The sequence below is a fragment of the Ranitomeya variabilis genome, chromosome 1 (assembly GCF_051348905.1).
Source record: "Ranitomeya variabilis isolate aRanVar5 chromosome 1, aRanVar5.hap1, whole genome shotgun sequence".
Lineage (NCBI taxonomy): Eukaryota > Metazoa > Chordata > Amphibia > Anura > Dendrobatidae > Ranitomeya > Ranitomeya variabilis.
Genome location: NC_135232.1, coordinates 746,275,547 through 746,291,723, shown reverse-complemented (window position 1 = coordinate 746,291,723; position 16,177 = coordinate 746,275,547).

The window sequence follows — 16,177 nt, the reverse complement described above, 5'->3', positions numbered from 1 at the left end:
AAAAACATGGTCGGAGGGGCATTCCCTTTGCTCTCTTAAACTGGTATATAATCGCGCAGATTAGGTCTGCAAGCAGGACAAATATATTTTTGGCCTCTGTATTGGGCGGGCCAACACACCAGTACATTTTCTAATTTCCTGTACCAACAGAATCCGAGAAATGGATTACTACTTAACCCCGTCATACAGATACTTCATGTGTGGGCTCAAATTAATGCCCAGCTCATGCTCGGAAGAATGATAGTTCCATCGTTGCTATACTAGGTTCCATCCCATCCCAGAGCTACGACTGCTATGAGTTTTCAGTAACTTTTTGTCCCTCTGAGAAAAAAGGAGTGCATTTCAAAACTCCACTCACTCAGTGATGTCACGACCAGAGGTTATATCTTGAACCTGCTGAGTTATGAGTGCGTCTTTTGCCTGGGGATTCAGCTATGTCAGGCTGCGCAATCTGTCCTGATAATTTGGGAAGGTCCTCTCCCCCTGCCACCACATGGCACCATTGAACGAGATACCTGTAAGTACTTTTCCTCTTTAATCCCTTTTATTTTGTAATTGCTTGTACATGCTATAATTGTCTCATCTTGTAATTTTTTTATACCTTTTGTAAACACTGCCTATTTCTTTTTGGAGTAAAAGTTATATTTACTAGCTTCGTTTTCCTTGCTCTAAAACGTACCTCCAACATCCTCTTAAGTCAATTACGCTACTGATTGGGTTGGCTCTTGACCTGCTATTAATCATAGGAATAGGAGTTGGTGGCAGCAGAGTGTCCTGAGCTTGTTGGGTAAAGCTGGCAGTGACAGAAAGGGTTTTATAAGTGTATTGCCCGGCTGCAGCAGGGAATAGGTATATCACTCTCACGGTAGTGTGCCAATAGCCAGTACATGACCGGGCAGCCTTTGTAGCGACTAATTATCCTAGGTGCAGTTCCCTGACTGACCTGAGGGTAAGGGGGGCGCCAGACAGCTGCAAGTTCCAAACTGGAACTGGGAAGTTGGATATAAAAAAATCCTTGAAGAAAGAACTGGTGCAAGCAAACACCCCCGCTTCATGACATATTGGTGGCAGCGGTGGGATAATCAAAAATATCCCCCCTGTGATTCACAAGTGGGTGGCCAGGTTTGTTAAGGCGTGTGTTAGGTCCAGTCCAGGCCTGGTAGCCAGGGCTCCTCCATGGGATTTAAACTTGGTTCTGAATGCTTTAACATAAGCCCCCTTTTAGCCTCTGAGTGCAGGGTCCATAAAATCGATTACCCTGAAGACTATACTATTAGTAGCCCTAAATTCAGTTCGTAAGGTGAGTGATATACAGGCTTTGTCAGCAGACCCCCTCCTTTACCCTGATTATGGATGATAGCGTAGTCTTAAAACCTGACCCTGCCTAACTACCTAAAGTAGTATCTAAGTTCCATAGGTCACAGGAGATATCTCTACCGTCCTTCTGTCCTGATCGTAAGGTAAGGAAGAGAAGCTTCACACCTTAGATGTTAGGAGGTGTCTCCTTCACTATTTACCAGTGACAAAACCTTGGAGGAAAGATAGGGCTATTTTTATCTCCTTTCAGGGCTCTAGGAAAGGAATGAGAGTCTCCAACGGTACCCTATCCAGGTAGATAAGTGAGGCTATCAAATTGGCCTATACAGGCACAGGAAGACCAGTCCCTGAGGGCTCAAACTACAAGAGCAATGGCACCATCTTGGGCAGAAAGAGCAGATGTGTCCATTGAGCAGATCTGTAGGGCAGCTACGTGGTTGTCACCTTCCACCTTTTATAGCCAGTATAGACTGGATCTTTCTTCCTCTTCTGATCTTGCGCTTGGGCAGAGAGTTCTGCAGGCTGTGGTCGCTCCCTAATAGAGTAATTCTCTGTAATTCTCTCGTTGGTGCTGTCACAGGTGACTGGTAAACACGTATATTACTTACCACTAATGTGTTTTTACGGAACTCATGACAGCACCCTTATATTCTCTCCCGTTACTAAGTTTATCACCTTCTGGTTGGTGGGTTATTGTATATAGAACACCAATTATGGTTCTGGTTGGAAATAGTTTGTATAAATGTATATAGATATATGTACACTAACTCGGAGGTCCTCACATGCTCTGTAATCCACTGATGTGGAGAGAGGAGCCACCCTTTTTGCCACCCGTTTTCTCTTGAAGGTTTCCTGTCCTTGAAGGGCGGAATCCGCTCTCTCGTTGGTGCTGTCATGGGTTCTGTAAAACCACATTACTGGTAAGTAATATACGTGTTTTCCTTTTATGACCACATCAAAGTTCAACTCTCTTATGTGGTCTGTGGTCATAAGTCCAGGAGGAGAAAAGCACAGAAAAAGACAAGAGTTATAAAAGACCTCTCAGAAGGAGCTCACTGATGGGTTCTCAGTTAACTTATTCTGTAGGGAAACAAGAACCATGGGAGGCACTTTTATTTCTATTGTGTTTTATTCTTTTGTCTGCTGTATTCTCTGGTTAGCCAGCTTCCCAAGCAAGGAGCGCACAGTTGCAAATATTGCTATAGAGATGGGTGGATCATTGCTCTAGAGATGGGTGGATCATTGCTCTAGAGATGGGTGGATCTGCACTGTGTAACTGTGCTACCTCTGCTGATGTGGCCATGCTGCAAGTGGAGAGCCGGGAGATAGAAGAGCGTTATGCACCTGAAGACAGAAGATGATACAACCACTTTAAAATGGTAAAACAGTATCTCGCTGTATATACATATGTGTTGTGAACTCTATTTTTGGGCTCCCTCTAGTGGTCACAAGCGGTACTGTGTAGTGTTGTCTTTCTGCAGGTTGGCAGCATCAGCTGGTTCGTTATCCTTGGTTGTTTTCCTATTTAGCTCACCTGGATACTCAGTTCCTTGCCTGCTCTCAATGTATTCAGTGCTCTTCACATTCCTTGTGACTACCTTGCTCCCAGTCTCTCCAAGACAAGCTAAGTTTTTGTTTGTTTATTTTTTGATTATCAGCATTCATCATGTTTCTTGTCCAGCTTGCTAAAATGTGATTTCCTCGCTTGCTGGTTGCTCTAGGGGACTGAGTTTCTCCCCCCACACCGTTAGTTGGTGCGGGGGTTCTTGAAATCTCAGTGTGGATATTTTGTAAGGGTTTTTTACTGACCGCACAGACCCCTTTTCTATTTTCTGCTATCTAGTATTAGTGGGCCTCATTTGCTGAATCTGCTTTCACCCCTGTGTATGTGCCTTCCTCTTACCTCACCGTTATTATTTGTTGGGGGCTTCTATATCTTTGGGGATTATTTCTCTGGAGGCAAGTGAGTTCTTTCTTTCTCTCTAGGGGTAGTTAGTTCCTCAGGCTGGCTCGAGACGTCTAGGATTTTAGTCACGTTCACCGGCTACCTCTAGTGTGTTGGATAGGTTCAGATTTGCGGTCAGTCCAGTTTACCACCTCCCTAGAGCTTGTCCTATGTTTTGTTACTTAGCTGGAGTATTTTGTGATCCTCAACCACTAAGGATCATAACAGTAGAGCAGGCCAAAAAGTGTTTAATGCATCGCAGAAGTGGGATAAAAAGAAGACCTGAGTACATTTTTTTTTTTTCCTCCCGCTTTTCCTTTGCTGCAGTCTGTTTAGCTTCTTTCATCCCCTTGAACTCTGGGTGGTTTTGAGCTCAGCTGCAGACATGAATGTTCAGACTCTGGCTTCTAGTGTGGATCATCTTGCTGCACGGGTGCAAAGTATTCAGGATTTTGTTATTCATAGCCCTATGTCAGAACCAAAGATACCCATTCCTGAGTTGTTTTCTGGAGATAGATCTAGGTTTCTAAATTTTAAGAATAATTGTAAGTTATTTCTATCTCTGAGACCTCGTTCCTCTGGTGATTCGGCTCAGCAAGTTAAAATTGTTATCTCCTTGTTGCGTGGCGACCCTCAAGATTGGGCTTTCTCTCTGGCGCCAGGAGATCCTGCATTGCTTAATGTAGATGCATTTTTTTCTGGCTCTTGGACTGCTTTATGAGGAGCCTAATCTTGAGAATCAGGCAGAAAAAGCGTTGCTGGCTATCTCTCAAGGTCAGGATGAAGCAGAGGTGTATTGTCAAAAATTTCTGGAATGAGTGTGCCCTGGCTGCAAATTTCAGAGAAGGTCTTTCTGAAGCCATTAAGGATGTTATGGTGGGGTTTCCCACCCCTACAAGTTTGAGTGATTCTATGGCTTTAGCCATTCAGGTTGATCGGCGTTTGCGGGAGCGCAAATCTGCTCATCCTTTGGCGGTATTTTCTGAACAGAGACCTGAGTCTATGCAATGTGACCGAACTCTGACCAGAATTGAGCGACAAAGTCATAGACGTCAAAATGGGTTGTGCTTTTACTGTGGTGATTCTACTCATGTTATCTCAGCATGCTCTAAGCGCTTAAAAAAAATCGCTAAACCTGTCACCATTGGTACTATGCAGCCTAAATTTATTTTGTCTGTTACTTTGATTTGTTCTTTGTCGTCCTACCCGGTTATGGCTTTTGTGGATTCGGGTGCTGCCCTGAATCTGATGGATTTGTCGTTTGCCAGGCGCTGTGGTTTTGTCCTGGAGCCTTTGGAATTTCCTATTCCTCTGAGGGGAATTGATGCTACGCCATTGGCTGAGAATAAGCCTCAGTATTGGACGCAAATGACCATGTGCATGACTCCCGTACATCAGGAGGTGATTCGCTTTCTTGTTCTGCATAATTTGCATGATGTTGTCGTTTTGGGTCTGCCATGGCTGCAGGCTCATAATCCAGTTTTAGATTAGAAAGCTATGTCTGTGTCAAGTTGGGGTTGTCAGGGAATTCATGGCGATGCTCCGTTGGTGTCTATTGCTTCTTCCACTCCTTCTGAGGTCCCTGAGTTTTTGTCTGACTACCAGGATGTATTTGATGAGCCCAGGTCCAGTGCCCTGCCCCCTCATAGGGATTGTGACTGTGCTATAAATTTAATTCCTGGTAGTAAATTCCCTAAGGGACGACTTTTTAATCTGTCTATACCAGAGCATGCCGCGATGCGGAGTTATATAAAGGAGTCTTTGGAGAAGGGACATATTCGCCCATCATCTTCTCCTCTTGGTGCAGGATTTTTTTTTGTGGCCAAGAAGGACGGTTCTTTGAGACCTTGTATAGATTATCGTCTTCTGAATAAAATCACAGTCAAATTTCAGTATCCTTTACCACTATTGTCTGATTTGTTTGCTCGGATTAAGGGTGCCAGTTGGTTCACCAAGATAGATCTCCGTGGTGCGTATAACCTTGTGCGCATTAAGCAGGGAGATGAATGGAAAACAGCATTTAATACGCCTGAAGGCCATTTTGAGTACTTGGTGATGCCTTTTGGACTCTCTAATGCTCCTTCTGTGTTTCAGTCCTTCATGCATGACATCTTCCGAGAATATCTGGATAAATTTATGATTGTTTATCTGGATGACATTTTGGTCTTTTCTGATGATTGGGAGTCCCATGTGAAGCAGGTCAGGATGGTGTTTCAGGTCCTGCGTGCTAATGCTTTATTTGTGAAGGGCTCAAAATGCCTCTTCGGAGTACAGAAGGTCTCCTTTTTGGGTTTTATTTTTTCTCCTTCTACTGTGGAGATGGACCCAGTCAAGGTCCAGGCTATTCATGACAGGACTCAGCCCACGTCTGTTAAGAGTCTTCAGAAGTTCTTGGGTTTTGCTAATTTTTACCGTCGTTTCATCGCTAATTTTTCTAGCGTGGTTAAACCTTTGACGGATTTGACCAAGAAGGGTTCTGATGTGACTAATTGGTCTCCTGCGGCCGTGGACGCCTTTCGGGAGCTGAAGCACTGGTTTTCTTCAGCTCCAGTCTTATGTCAGCCAGATGTCTCTCTCCCCTTCCAGGTCGAGGTTGATGCTTCTGAGATTGGAGCAGGGGCTGTTTTGTCGCAGAGAAGCTCTGATGGCTCTGTGATGAAGCCATGTGCTTTCTTTTCAAGAAAGTTTTCGCCTGCCGAGCGGAATTATGATGTTGGTAATCGGGAGTTGTTGGCTATGAAGTGGGCATTTGAGGAGTGGCGACATTGGCTCGAAGGAGCTAAACATCGTGTGGTGGTCTTGACTGATCACAAAAATCTGATTTACCTTGAATCTGCCAAGCGCCTGAATCCTAGACAGGCTCGTTGGTCGTTGTTTTTCTCCCGTTTCAACTTTGTGGTCTCATACCTGCCTGGTTCGAAGAACGTGAAAGCTGATGCACTTTCTAGGAGTTTTGTGCCTGACTCTCCGGGAGTTTCTGAGCCGGCTGGTATTCTCAGAGAGGGAGTGATTTTGTCTGCCATTTCCCCAGATTTGCGACGAGTGCTGCAGAAATTTCAGGCGGATAGACCTGACCGTTGTCCACCAGAGAGACTGTTTGTCCCGGATAGATGGACCAGCAGAGTTATTTCCGAGGTTCATTCTTCGGTGTTGGCGGGTCATCCTGGGATTTTTGGTACCAGAGATTTGGTGGCTAGGTCCTTCTGGTGGCCTTCCTTGTCGCGGGATGTGCGTTCCTTTGTGCAGTCTTGTGGGATTTGTGCTCGGGCTAAGCCTTGTTGTTCTCGTGCCAGCGGTTTGCTTTTGCCTTTGCCTATTCCGAAAAGGCCTTGGACGCACATTTCCATGGATTTTATTTCGGATCTTCCAGTATCTCAGAAAATGTCTGTCATCTGGGTGGTGTGTGATCGTTTTTCCAAGATGGTCCATTTGGTGCCCTTGCCTAAGTTGCCTTCTTCCTCCGATTTGGTTCCTCTATTTTTTCAGAATGTGGTTCGCTTGCACGGCATTCCTGAAAATATTGTGTCTGATAGAGGATCCCAGTTTGTGTCCAGGTTTTGGCGGACTTTTTGTGCTAAGATGGGCATTGATTTGTCTTTTTCGTCGGCCTTTCATCCTCAGACTAATGGCCAAACCGAGCGAACTAATCAGACGTTGGAAACTTATTTGAGATGTTTTGTTTCTGCTGATCAGGATGATTGGGTGACTTTTTTGCCATTGGCCGAGTTTGCCCTTAATAATCGGGCTAGTTCGGCTACTTTGGTTTCGCCTTTTTTCTGCAATTCTGGTTTCCATCCTCATTTTTCCTCGGGTCAGGTTGAGCCTTCTGACTGTCCTGGGGTGGATTCTGTGGTGGATAGGTTGCAGCAGATTTGGAACCATGTGGTGGACAATTTGAGGTTGTCACAGGAGAAGGCTCAGCACTTTGCCAACCGCCGCCGCGGTGTGGGTCCCCGACTTCGTGTTGGGGATTTGGTGTGGCTGTCTTCTCGGTATGTTCCTATGAAGGTCTCCTCTCCTAAATTCAAGCCTCGCTTCATCGGTCCTTATAAGATCTTGGAAATCCTTAACCCGGTGTCTTTTTGTTTGGATCTCCCAGCATCGTTTGCCATTCATAATGTGTTCCATAGGTCTTTGTTGCGGAGGTATGTGGTACCTGTGGTTCCTTCTGTTGAGCCTCCTGCTCCGGTGCTGATCGAGGGCGAATTGGAGTACGTGGTGAAGATTTTGGATTCTCGTATCTCTAGACGGAGGCTTCAGTATTTGGTTAAGTGGAAGGGCTATGGTCAGGAGCATAATTCCTGGATTGTCGCCTCTGATGTTCATGCGGCCGATTTGGTTCGTGCCTTCCACGCGGCTCATCCTGATCGCCCTGGGGGTCTTGATGAGGGTTCGGTGACCCCTCCTCAAGAGGGGGGTACTGTTGTGAACTCTATTTTTGGGCTCCCTCTAGTGGTCACAAGCGGTACTGTGTAGTGTTGTCTTTCTGCAGGTTGGCAGCATCAGCTGGTTCGTTATCCTTGGTTGGTTTCCTATTTAGCTCACCTGGATACTCAGTTCCTTGCCTGCTCTCAATGTATTCAGTGCTCTTCAGATTCCTTGTGACTACCTTGCTCCCAGTCTCTCCAAGACAAGCTAAGTTTTTGTTTGTTTATTTTTTGATTATCAGCATTCATCATGTTTCTTGTCCAGCTTGCTAAAATGTGATTTCCTCGCTTGCTGGTTGCTCTAGGGGACTGAGTTTCTCCCCCCACACCGTTAGTTGGTGCGGGGGTTCTTGAAATCTCAGTGTGGATATTTTGTAAGGGTTTTTTACTGACCGCACAGACCCCTTTTCTATTTTCTGCTATCTAGTATTAGTGGGCCTCATTTGCTGAATCTGCTTTCACCCCTGTGTATGTGCCTTCCTCTTACCTCACCGTTATTATTTGTTGGGGGCTTCTATATCTTTGGGGATTATTTCTCTGGAGGCAAGTGAGTTCTTTCTTTCTCTCTAGGGGTAGTTAGTTCCTCAGGCTGGCTCGAGACGTCTAGGATTTTAGTCACGTTCACCGGCTACCTCTAGTGTGTTGGATAGGTTCAGATTTGCGGTCAGTCCAGTTTACCACCTCCCTAGAGCTTGTCCTATGTTTTGTTACTTAGCTGGAGTATTTTGTGATCCTCAACCACTAAGGATCATAACACATATGCATGTATATATTCACACGATGCAATCAGTTTGGCAAGAAATTCATTACATTAATAAAATTTTTTACATTTTGGTTTTTTTTTTCATTGCACTGTAACTGAGATAGCTACCGTACATGGCCACACAAGGCCCATTCATACAATAAAAAGAGACCAGAGACAATAGGTGGAAGTAAAGGCCGTGTCATTTATTTTTGAGTAACTTAAGAACCATAAAACACATTACAATTTTTTTAAATTAATAACTCTTAAATAACCGAAAGTTTTACCACGATACCACCAATCCACCCAAAGGGCGATTTTCCTCGCAAAATAAATGAACACAACAAGGAAGTACATAAATAGGGGAGGGTGGGCGGGATCTTCGGTTTCTTCAAAATAACCGCTGACTGAGGAGAATTCAAACTGAAGGGCCTTTTATATCAACGGAAAAAGCCCGCCAAGACCATAACCACCAATGAAATTCCTTTAAATTTAACCGCCAAAATTAAAGACAAACCAGATGAAACCTGCTCTTGGCAAACCAGCCAAAGCATTACCTCAGCCAAAAACTATATAATAAATTTCCTTCAGGGCCTGTGAGGCCATGAGACCCCCCCTATAATGTAAAATTATGGACGGGGGAGGGCTAACATGGCCACACAAGGCCCATTCATACAATAAAAAGAGACCAGAGACAATAGGTGGAAGTAAAGGCCGTGTCATTTATTTTTGAGTAACTTTAAGAACCATAAAACACATTACAATTTTTTTAAATTAATAACTCTTAAATAACCGAAAGTTTTACCACGATACCACCAATCCACCCAAAGGGCGATTTTCCATAAGCCAGGGATCAAAGAGACCTGGCCCCCCCATCATAGCACAGCCATTGTTCCACCATTGTCTGCAGGTCTAAATTAAAGATGTCCAAACCTATGTCGGAAAGATGGACTAAATCATTTCGGTATAAACCGGGTAAAAAACCTTCGAGTTCCACATGTCTAAAAGAAAAGCCATTAATCATCGGGAGAAATCTGCATAAACCTCTGTTGACTCTTTTCCGAATTTTTTCAAAAAAGGATAGCTCTTTAGTAGACCAGATTAGCCTGGGAATGATCTCAGAGAATGCAAAACAAGTAAAAGGAAAAGATTGCTTAAAAGAAACAAAATCTGATCTTAAGCGAGATAAAAGATCCAAAGTTTTGGATCTCCCAAGATCATTACCACACAGATGGAAAATCACCAAATCCGGGGGAGGAAATTTAACGAAACATCTATTCAATTCGGGAGCCAAATTAAACCATGATAAGCCTCTAACGCTGTGCCATAAAATTAAGACCGAATCTTGGCTGAAAGAAAGGTTTTCAGAATAAAAACGTTGGTTGGCTCTCTTCTGTGCCCAAAACACATATGAGGGTCCCACGATCCATACAACCCTGGCACCTGAAATTAAATCAAAGTCAGTCATCATATAGATCATGTCTCACATAAAGTTTGAAACTTCCCGACTCCCATCTTCCCAGCTGCATAATTTGAGAATTTTGCAGACCAGATCTCGCTGCTTCCGTAGCTGCTCCTATTCGGAAGGAATGTGAGGTAAATTTCAAATGATCTTTCTTTAAGAACCGCAAACATTTTTTAAAAACCGAGTTGAATTGGAAAATCGTCGCGGGAGAGCCATCTAAATGGACAAATAAAGGACCAGGAAGGGAAGGTCTAATGCGAAGCCAATTGTTAGTATTAATTAGTGGGCAGAAGGCTGAATCAGGTTTAGCTTCGATTCTCAGTCTAACTCCTCTACCCAACTGGTCAGTTTTAGAGCGCCTAACAAATAAAAACAAATGCGAGTCCATAACTGACACGTCTGAAACCATTAAACCCGAAAGGGTTACCTTTTTTTGCCGAAACCAATTCCCCGACCCGTAAAGCCCCGAAATACGCTAAAGAAAAAGCCGAAGAAAATAAAGCGGTTTCGAATGAATTGGTACAAACTTCCTGAAGGGATAAACAAAGGTCTTTCAGAAATGCAAGGGAAATCGAAAGAGAATAAGTCCACATAACTATTACTCCAAATAAGATCTTTGACAGATGAGCTCAGGTGAAAACCAAGTGGTGAGAGCTCACACGTCAAAGCCTCCTTGAAAGTATTCTGAGGTAACAAGTTAAAATCAGGAGTCGGGGATGGTGAAGGATTAGAGGATATAGTAACAACATCCCCTAAGGACTCTGCCAAAACACTTTTTATAATGTCCCTCAGTTGGTCAGGGTAAACAGACAGGGGTACATTAATTGCCTCACCCCTTGTAACTGGACTTCCTCTGGGTATCTGGTCAGGCTGGCAGCCAGCGCTCGAGCTTTGCAGGGAAAGCGAGCACAGCTGTGGGTTTCTTGAGGTAGAAGAAGACCGAGAGCCGACCTGGACATCTGACGGTATCCTGCTGGCCGACACCGGAGTCTGATGGCTGGAGTCCCGGGATAACAGCGCCACCTCCGCCTGGGTGAAAGACGCCGCTGCAGCGCTTTTACGGCTGCCAGCGGCGAGCAGGAAGGTGGCGCTTAAAGATGAGGTAGAAGGCGCTTCCTGATGCTGGACGGGAGGTTCTCGCGGGATACTGCGGGAGACACTTGATGGACGGCGCCGCTTCTTACTTACATCCGGCCTCCGGTCGGCGGGGCTTGTCGACGTAAGTGACGAGGACAATGATCTCCGGGGCGTCTTCTTACTGGAACGACCCGGAGCGCGAGTCACAGCGGCCGTAGCAATAGCCTGGACCGGAGGCTGTTACTCAGAATTTGGCTCCGTGGAAGGGGGACCGGCAACTACTGACGAAGGTAAAGGCTCCGAGGCCAAGCAGCTTCTTAACCATCTTTCTCCGTCTTCTTTACCGGCTCTCAGCAACAGCTGTTGCAAAAGGTCATCCATTCCTCGATCATCGGTTTCTTCAAAATAACCGCTGACTGAGGAGAATTCAAACTGAAGGGCCTTTTATATCAACGGAAAAAGCCCGCCAAGACCATAACCACCAATGAAATTCCTTTAAATTTAACCGCCAAAATCAAAGACAAACCAGATGAAACCTGCTCTTGACAAACCAGCCAAAGCATTACCTCAGCCAAAAACTATATAATACATTTCCTTCAGGGCCTGTGAGGCCATGAGACCCCCCCTATAATGTAAAATTATGGACGGGGGAGGGCTAACATTACCACAGTGCACAAAAAAAGCAAATCCGGCTCTGCTGTACTCCCCGACTCTGCTGCGCTCCCTGGCTCTGCTACATTTCCACACTCGTTTGTGCAATCAATTATATTGCTTATAAACATTCACTGGAACTGCACCACCTGCTGGCTAATAATAGATACTGATTATGAAATTGCTTTCCATGCAATTGTGTGAGTAAAAATCCCCAATTCTGTAACACGAAGCCCAAGCTGAATAGGAAGGGGGGTGTAGTAAATATAGCGTCCGATGCTTCAATCATACGTTTTATCTCGCACGTCATTAAGTGACATCTCCCTGCAGACAGTCATCAGTCAGTGATGTACAAGGTGGAAGTTCAGCAGTTGGAGCTTTACTAACAAACCCTCGATAGGTTGTTTGGGCATCTGATTGCAAGCTCCTATAGCCGGGCTGGGAAATGCCCGGATCTGTTTGATAGCTGCACAGCACGATGGAAGATAAATAAATGGCGATAGATGCAAAATAAATAGAAGTCATGTGAAAGAGAAGATCAGATCTGATACAGAAATCAATGGATGATTAATACAGAGGGACGTGAGAGATCTATACATAGTAGATATGTGAGAGATCGATCCATTGAGCGATTGATGGAGAAGATGGCTGGTGGGTTCAGCACCATGGACAGATCTGTCATTCATCCTCACTGTGCTTCACCTTGATCTGATCATGTATGTAACAGACGAATACAAATGTAACGAGTCGCCATTAGGCTACGTTCACATTTGCGTTGTGCGGTGCAGCGTCGGCGACGCAACGCACAACGCAAATGTAAACGCATGCACAACGCAGTGTTTTGTGACGCATGCGTCCACTTTTGCATGGTTTTTGGCGCAGAAAAAACTGCATCATGCAGCGTCCTCTGCGCCCTGACGCATGCACCACAGTGACGCATGCGTCACAAAACGCAAGTGCAACGCATGTCCATGCACCCCCCATGTTAAATATAGGGGCGCATGACGCATGCGTAACTGCGGCTGCGCCTGACGCAACGCTAATGTGAACGTAGCCTTACATGGACGCATGACTAATGTCCAGCATAAAAGATTAATTTAAAGGGACTTCTCAGGATTAGAAAAAGAAGGATGCTTTCTTTCGGAAACCACATTGTGTAAAGTATGGTAGTCCAGCACCATTCGTTTTAATGTGTTGTTGTTTCTGGTAGAGACCCCTTTAAAGGGAGTCTGTCAGCACAGTATGACTGATCAAACCAAGCACAGGTGCTCAGTGCTTCATGCCGCTGCCAAACCACTCGGTGCACGTTCCACATGATGGTTTCCCAGCTCTCTCTGCTTTTCGATGGCTCTTTAAATCAAGGGCTGTCAATCAAAAAAGAGGGAAAACAAGAAGGTGGTAAGATGCACTGAGCTGTTTGGCAGCACCAAGCTCCTGTGCTTAGTTGGAGCAGTCATTATGTGCTGATAAGGTCCTTTTAAAATAACCTTTATGTCTTCTAGTTCACTATTGTTGATTAAAATGATATAATTCGGCTTATGTACAGAAGCCATAAGGGGGCGCTCCCTGCACGAAGACCTATACATCTTCCACCGAATTTAAAAGAGACTTTTCATCTGTAAAGATAATGTTTGTACAGATCATGACACATTAACAATACTTTCCATTGATTTGTATTAAAAATATCCACTAAAGATTTACTGACATAGTATAGGGCCATCCGGTGTCCCAATTGTACAGCAAGGTGCAGGTTCATCTACTGATCTGAGTCTATCCAGTGTTATTACTATTCTCCATGTGGTCATTTTCTGTTCAGTAAACAGCAGCCTACACCTAGTGCCTCTCTTTAGTGTGGCAGATTCCAAGGTTCATTTATTATCTAACTACAATATCTGCAAGGGTACTGACTGGCTGCAAGAAGGAGAAGGAGTCTGAATAAGAGAACTTACTGGCTGGCAAAAGGAGACTGAATAAGGGAACCCACTGGCTGCCACAAGGAGAAGGAGACTGAATATGGGAACTTGCTGGCTGCCAGAAGGAGACCATATAAGGGAAATTACTGGCTGCCAGGAGGAGACTGAATAAGAGAACTTACTGGCTGCCAGAAGGAGACTGAATAAGAGAACATTATATGCTAGAAGAAAACTGAATAAGGGAACTTACTGGCTGCAAGAAGAAAAGTGGATAAGGGAACTTACTGGCTGAAAGAAGAAAACTGAATAAGGGAACTTACTGGCTGACAGAAGGAGACTGACTAAGGGAACTTACTGGCTGCAAGAAAACTGAATAAGGGAACTTACTGGCTGCCAGAAGGAGACTGAATAAAGAAACTAATTGACTGCCAGAAGAATGAATAAGGGAATTTATTGGCTGAAGGAAGAATGATTAAGGGAACCTACTGGCTGCAACATGGAGACTGAATAATGGAACTTACTGGCTGCCAGAAGACTGAATAAAGAAACTTAATGGCTGCCAAAAGGACACTGAATAAAAGGGAAGTTACTGGCTGCCAGAAGGATACTGAAAAATGGAACTTACTGGCTGCCAGAAGACTGAATAAAGAAACTTACTGGCTGACAGAAGAAGACTTAATAAGGAAACTTACTGGAAGACAGAAGGAGACTAAATAAGGGAACTTACCGGCTGACAGATACGGAGTAAGGGAACTTACTGACTGACAGAAGGTGACTGCATAAGGAAACTTACTGGCTGACAGAAGAAGACTGAATAAGGGAACTTACAGGCTGCCAGAAGGAGACTGAATAAGGGAACTTACTGGCTGACAGAAGGAGATGAATAAAGATACTTCCTGGCTGACAAAAGAAGACTGAATTATCGAACCTACTGGCTGCCAGAAGGAGACTGAATAAGGGAACTTACAGGCTGCCAGAAAGTGAGGGAATAAAGAAACTTCCTGGCTGACAGAAGAAGACTTAATAAGGAAACTTACTGGCTGCCAGAAGGAGACTGAATAAGGGAACTTACTGGCTGCCAGAAGGAGACTGAATAAGGGAACTTACTGGCAGACAAAAGTAGACTAAGTAAGGGAAGCTACTGGCTGCCAGAAGGAGACTGAATAAGAGAACTTACTGGCTACCAGAAGTAGACTGAATAAGGGAACTTACTGTCTGCCAGAAGGAGACTGAATAAGGGAACTTACTGGCTGCCAGGAGACTGAATAAGGGAACTTACTGGCTGCCAGAAGGAGACTGAATAAGATAACTTACTGGCTGCCAGAAGGAGACTGAGTAAGGGAACTTACTGTCTGCCAGAATGAGACTGAATAAGGAAACTTACTGGCTGCCAGAAAAAGACTGAATAAAGAAACTTACTGGCTGACAGAAGGAGACTGAATAAGGGAACTTAGTGGCTGCCAGAAAAAAAGACTGAATAAAGAAACTTACTGGCTGACAGAAGGAGACTGAATAAGGGAACTTACTGGCTATCAGAAAAAGACTGAATGAAGAAACTTGCTGGATGACAGAAGAAGACTAAATAAGGGAACCTACTGGCTGCCAGAAGGAGACTGAATAAGATAACTTACTGGCTGCCAGAAGGAGACTGAATAAGATAACTTACTGGCTGCCAGAAGGAGACTGAGTAAGGGAACTTACTGTCTGCCAGAATGAGACTGAATAAGGAAACTTACTGGCTGCCAGAAAAAGACTGAATAAAGAAACTTACTGGCTGACAGATGGAGACAGAATAAGGGAACTTGCTGGCTGCCAGAAGGAGATGGACACTGAATAAGAGAACTTACTGACTGCCACAAGGAGGAGACTAAATATGGGAACTTGCTTGCTGTCAGAAGTAGACTAAATAAGGGAACTTACTAACAGAGAATAAAACTGAATAAGGAAACATACTGGCTGACAAAGGAAACTGACTTAGGGAACTTACTGGCTGCCAGAATAAGACTGAATAAGGGAACTTACTGGCTGCCACAAGGAGACTGAATAGGAAACTTATTGGCTGCCAGAAGTAGACTGAATAAGGGAACTTACTGGCTGACAGAAGAAGACTGAATAAAGAAACTTACTGGCTGTCAGAAGGAGAGTGAATAAGAGAACTTAATGGCTGCCAGAGGACTGAATAAATTAACTTACTGACTGACAGAAGAAGAATGAATAAGGGAACTTGCTCGCTGCCAGAAGACTGAATAAGTGAACTTACTGACTGACAGAAGGCGACTGAATAAGGAAACTTATTGGCTGACAGAAGAAGACTGAATAAGGGAATTTACTGACTGTTAGAAAAAGACTGAATAAAGAAACTTACTGGCTGACAAAAGAAGACTGAATAAGGGAACCTACTGGCTGCCAGAAGGAGACTGAATATGGGAACTCACTGTCTGCTAGAAGAAGGCTGAATTAGGCTACGTTCTCATTTCGTTTTAGTGTGAGCGCTAACGGACAGCGTTGAACGGCGAAATTAACGCCGCGCAACGCGTCCGTTAGCGCTCCCATTGCCAGCAATGTTAAATCGCATTGGTAGCGCGTGCCATTTTCGGCACGCGCTAGCGATGTGCCGTTCTTTTGTGGCGCGCCCGAGGT